General features: G+C 29.9%; 1 protein-coding gene across 1 annotated transcript in view; it reads left to right on the top strand.

The window, feature by feature from the left end:
• Window positions 1-6,152: 6,152 nt before the first annotated feature.
• The window catches only part of LOC112692668 (neo-calmodulin-like), a gene marked incomplete in the record, with an annotated part of 18,355 nt that continues 17,994 nt past the window's right edge, over window positions 6,153-6,513 (top strand). The window contains 1 exon segment of the mRNA XM_025567405.1: window positions 6,153-6,513.

Genomic DNA, 6,513 nt, shown 5'->3' with positions numbered 1-6,513 from the left:
GTTACATTTCACGCTGACTCTTATATAATACTCGTATATATATATTATGCTTATAATCATTCCATACGATGAAAGAAGTTGTATTCTAAAGAAAAAGGAGATCATAAAAATCCGAGACCCCGTAAAAAGGAGGCCATAGGAAGAGTAGCCTATTCCGCATAACAGTAAATATGACTCTGCACGATCTGTAGCATGGACCAGTGGTGCCCAACCCGTGGTGCTGACCGTATCGGTAAACCGGTATTCGGAAATGTTTATGTCCAACGGTATACCGTAAAAACCGTACGAACGGTATACCGTATTATACCGTAAAAACCGTATGATACGGTACACCGAAAAGTTCATTTTCATTGAAGTAATATTTTAATTTTATGCGAAATGTTTATACTTATAGTTTTATCTATCCTGATTATTCATATTCTTATTCACCCGACTTGCCGTACTATACTCGTATTATTAATTTGTATTTTTGTAAAATATATTAAACTGCGAAGTTTTTTAGAAAATAGTCCCGTTCTAATTCCATTCTTTACATTTTATAACATTATATTTATAAAAAAAGAAAAATTTAAATTGTTGAAAAAAATACAAAACACCATAAACTATTAATACAACGAAACTATAAGGTTGATAATTAATTGCAAAAAATCAGTTTAAAAATTTAACTTGTTCACAATTTTATGAATTTCTTTTGAAGCATCAAAAATTTTTAAATTCAATAAGAATATTACAAAAAAGAAAAAAAGAAGAAAAGTGTAGAAAAAGGATTTCAGGAATAATGAAGAAACTGGTAAATTATTTTTCTTATTTATAGTTAAAAAAAAATGAATCAGTTATGATAAGTAACAATTTATGTACCTACTTTTAAATTATACATTAATAAAAAGTAAATTATTTGGTTGTTAATAGTCATCTAATTTTTAAAAATAAATGTATTATATTTGTAGTTATTATAATTATGTTTTGAAAAACAATTTTTGGGAAGGGGGAAGTAACAACTGTCCAGTTTTTTCTTCTGAAAATTGTCACCCTACAGTAATAAAACGTGTCCCACAGTCGTCAGACTTGCGATTACGCACGATATTACACGTTAAATATCTCGTGGTACACCTCGAAGTCTTCGATATAATATGTGTATACGTGATTCATGTGCACAGTATGAACACAACCGGGAAGGGTCTGGAGAAGTGTAGCTAAATCTCCCCAATGTACAGGTATTACAAAATAATTAATAATATTGTTGGATTATATATATATATAATAAATATATATAAATATTGGGCTATGGGATTATTACAGCCCTAACCACGACAGATTTAACACTTATGTCGTGCCACCGGTGAATGTGAAACATCTATAATGCGATCCTTACATGTGGATTATTCGTGAAAATACTAGTCTAGGATGAATTTATGCATTGTGTTTCGTGGATGAATCGGTTTCGTACTCTATGAGGAGTGGATCGTTCTACAAGTGTACAGTTCGTACACTATTTACATTTTTATTTTAAGTTTAATAAGATAATTAATAAGGACTGTCAATAATCGCACCTCGACGCCATTTAGGATAAAATATTTTTCTGGTTATATATTTAAATAATTCACATACATGCCTACACTAAATATTGGACTTCAATGTTTACAGTTTTATTTTAAATATATATTAAATTTATTACAAAAAAATGTGTAACCAAAATGATTAAACCAACCATCAAATATGCTTCAAAGAACATTGATTCAGAGCTTCATATCCGAAATCAGTATTTAGAGCAATATTAATGTTGATTTTCGGACTTTTTTCGCCACTGAGTTATAATTTATTTCCAATAACGTAAAACGTATATTTCGTATAATTATTTTTTATCTCAGGAATTTTAATTAAAGAATACTAGAGCTAATACATTTATAACGTTTTTTCGTAGATTTCAAAGTCCATTAAATTGAAGTGATGTTGTGTGCATACCAACATTATAAACTTCAGTATCATGAATATTCTATATGTATTTCTTTTAAACATCGGTATTCAACATTAAGAAATTCGTACTATTTTGATCAACAAACAGTTTTTATTGTTGATGATTGTGATTTAAACCTAACAAGAATTGATTAAGTGTTCCAAAGGCTTCACATGTGTTTCAACTTTATTTTAAACAATATAATTTCATAATATAAAACGCATATGTTCACTAGTGAAATCTATGTACATTTATAACTGTACCTATATATTTTATTAAACATATGGTATGATTAATTTTTAATTACATATTATGTACATATAAATGTATGAACTTACATGATGACGTAAAAAAATAATATATTTTAATAATGCATTCATAAATCAGAGTATAAATTAATCAAATGACAAAAATATGAAAGTTTTTATAATTCTTATAGAGTATACGAGTACTGTTAAATTACTGTTAAAACATTTTAAATAAATTATAAAAATAATAATATCATCAATTAACCTTATCTACTCAAGTATAAATAAATCAATTCGATAATTACGAGTATATTGCTTATAACATTTTTTTTTTTTTTACTATTTTGAACCATTAACTTAAGTATTCATATAAATAGTCGAGAAAATATTTAAAACATTTATTGAATATGACATGAGAAAAATTTTGCAAATTATAATTTGAATTTAATATTAAGAGCAACGATTAAATTTCATGACAATAAATTACGGAAATTATGATTTAAGTATTCTATGATGGGTTTTCTGGAATGCATAGTTATTTATATTTAAATTGCACTGATTAATATTATACTGATAGGTATTGGATTCATTTATTGATATTTTCATCTTGGAAAAAAAGAAAACATTGTTTGCTCAAACATTATTTAACATGAGTTTTTCATTGATAAATTTGATCTTTTTCGTCTACCGATAAACATATCATGTTAACTTACAAGACTTTATTTAAGATGGTATCGTGAGAATTAATTCCATCCTATGGGTCTAAATTCTTAGGTACAATAAAAATACATAAATATTCTAATGATAATAAAATTTTAATTTTTATCTGAAGTATTTGTAATAAAATCTCATCCCCTCCTTTGAAAGATACTGTAATACGTCACTAATAAGTAATAGGTTTTATATGATACAAGTGTTTGGATAAATTGTTATTCTATAAGTAATAACACATTTGATCGTTACTCATTCCTTAAAATGTTGTGAATATAACTTATAATATAGTATCCAAGATAAAAATTAAAATGTACGGGGTTTTTATTATTAAGTCTTAAGAGTATAATTTATAATAATTCGAAAAGATTTATAATCATGATGGTAAGTTTTTTATTTTTCTATAGCTCATACAGAAATTAATAATTTTATATTTTTCTATTTTAAGCTCGTCATAAGGTTTTAAATGGGATATTTTAGTTTTAATTTAACATTTTCGTACGGAGATTACTATTTTTATGAATTAGTTCTAGAATATTTTATTCTTATAATCTAAATAATTTATTCGATATTCTATATATTATATAAAATGTGATACATAAATTAATTGATATGTTTAAGTTAATTAATATTTTAATATCCCATACACCAATTGTGTCCTTAGGATTTTCAAAGGACATGAGGTTTGTGATTTTATTGTTTTTAATTATGTAGTACAACTTATTTACATATAATTTTGGCCCGTCGGAAGGAATTATATCCTTAATCCCACTCGTAAAAACTGTCATAAACCTACATACATAAAACTAAGGGAGTCTTTATTAAAAATTATATATTATATATACTCAGCTAATAGGCCACTAATACGAACTAGTAAAGAAAAGCACTGTTTCAAAGTTTTATATTTATAGATATAATATGTATCATAAGAGATTTGTATTTATTTATAACGATTATATTGAGTAACAAAACAGTTAGTTGTAAAAACAACAATGTAAAAAAAAACTAGAAATGTTTTTTGAAAAATGATATAATTATAAAAATAATAAATCATACTTTGCTAATTAATTATTATCACGTATTAACGCTAATAAGAGCTTCTAAAGGGCTTTAGTATCCACACGTTTTATCCAAATCTGAAGCTTAGGTTTATAAGTTTAAATTAATTAATATAATCTATAGTTATAACACATTATTGGGTCAAGTTGGGCGTATGATTGAAATATTATATAATAGTCTCTTAACAAAAATGTATTGACCCTAAAATTAAAAATAATCATAGTTTTAATCAAAATTGATGTAACTTTATTAAATGATGGCTATAGGTTACAAAGATTTTCGATTAATATAATTGCTTTAAATTAGTGGACAAAGGAAGATCACAATTCACGAGTATAAATATATAAATCAAAATTTGTATTATACAGTATATAATAGATACGGTAGTAATAATATAATCCATTTGTCCTGATGAACGGTTATTATATGTGGGATGGGTCAAAAAAATAGAACACTAAAATCTAAACTACTTCATAAATATATAGGAATTCAATATAAAATGGTATTGAGGTATTTTTTAGATGAATTATTTTAAGAAGCAATAAAATCATTGAGTGATCACCAAAGTAGATTTATGCCTAAATCATCGATGATTTTAGCGAAAAGTTAAACAACGAATAAAGAAGAATTCAAAGAGTTCTATTAATTATGGCTTAAAAATGAAAAAAAACATTCACATTAAAATAAAGTAAATTTTACAATATAGTTTGAAATATTTTTATTGTACTGAGTAGGACTTATGGGAATATTAGGCTCACTATAATTACTAATGTTTACAGTTTTTTCATACAAAACAGTCAACGGAAAACCTGTGAAGGACTTGAAGTGTTTTAACAGTATCTAAGTTTAGCATTCCATTCTTAGATTTATACAAAATACTGATTCAATAAGTTTAAATAGCTCTACAAATGGTCGTGGATAGTAAATTAAATTCGTGGATTTCGTTTAAAAATTGAAGAATTTGAATATTATAAACGTGTATTATAATACTTTGCGCAAGTATTTCATGAAATAGGAGCCGCATTTTAGATACTATAGGGCAATCGGTCGAAAAGAGCCATAATATATTTATGCATTCGTTCATAGTCTCGTACACATTGTATATGCGCGTAAAAGAACAAACAAGCAGAGAAAAAGTACGTCAATTCACTATAAACCGTTATTTAGGTTAATGCGATGCACGAATCCCTCGGAATAATTAAGGTACATACATTTATTATGTGTTTACAAAAAACATCGACAAGAAAAACCGTAGCCGTCGCTTGTTAGCATAGTCACCGTAATTTCTGTCAGCAATTTGTATACATAAAAAAAAATTTAACGACGTTCGCATTCGCGGTATTATACGCATAAGCGCAGAATTTTCGTGTCGGTTGTTAGGGAAGAGAGAGAGAGTGAGAAAGAATGAGAAATCGCTGAGAGTAGATCCAAATTTTTTAAACATTAGCTCCATCGAATTTTTATTGTGTGCGCGCGGGTGTGTGTACAAAAATGATTTTATATGCAAATTGTATTGGTTACATTATTCATTGGAACTCGATCGTCTCCGTTAACGTTAGTAAAACTTCGTTTCTGCGTTCGAAAAGAGGGAACAAGGAAGAAAAAAGAGATAGAGATAAATGTACGTCACTACCCCTATGCGTAAATATGTACACAACACTTGTATGACATAAACTTAAGCCCAAGGGTTTACGGTGTACACACGTAGTAGTGTATTGTACAAGAAAAGCGTGTTCAGCGCATAGGCGTGGTGATGGTACGGCGGCGAAGTGAAGATTTGTTGCGGCCGCCGCTGGAAATTCGATATCGGATGTTGGGCGGCGCGGGTGGGTAGCGAAACTCTATTGGTATGCCCTTTCGGGTAGCGGCGGCGGCGTCGTGGAAAAACATATGCGGAAGACTAAACAGAGAGAGAGTGAGGGACGGACGGAGATGAGCGGACAGAGAAAAAAAGATAGAGAGAGAGAGAGAGAAAGTAATAAGACGGAAGAAACGAAGGGCTGGAGAGGCGAGCGCATGCGATTTTTTGCGAGAAGAAAAATGAAAAAAAAATAAATAAAATTAATTAAAATAAAGAGAAAGAGAAAAACGAGTTTCGGATGAACTGCTCGGCGTGTGCGCGTGCGCGCGCGCGCGCTCGCCGCCACTGTCGCCGCGCTAGCGTTCATGCGGTCGTGGGCCGCGAGTCCGAACGTGCTCGTGCAGTACACCCCCAAGAAGTCATGCAGCATCTCGGTGATTCGGCGAAGGATCTCCGCAGTACGTCGTGCCATCGCGCATTGCCGGCGACGCGCCACTACGTGTAAGGACGTAACATTTCCGTTTCCCGTGTCCTTTCCGACGCGCATAACAACAACGACAACTGCTCATAACAGTACAATATAATATATCAAGTACCACTGCGTGTTTAGTGTGCGAAATATTACACCGTAGAATACCTATACACATACGTTAAATGTACGTAGACACTTAAGCGCACGTATCAGTGCGTCGCACACGTCGTGCGTGAGATTGCACGTAGAACAAGATAGGTGCATACAT

Source organism: Sipha flava, unplaced genomic scaffold (genome assembly GCF_003268045.1).
Source record: "Sipha flava isolate LNK unplaced genomic scaffold, YSA_version1 76_pilon_pilon, whole genome shotgun sequence".
NCBI classification, from domain to species: Eukaryota; Metazoa; Arthropoda; class Insecta; order Hemiptera; family Aphididae; genus Sipha; species Sipha flava.
The sequence above is the reverse complement of the archived record's forward strand: the minus strand, read 5'-3'. Positions and strand labels throughout refer to the sequence as shown.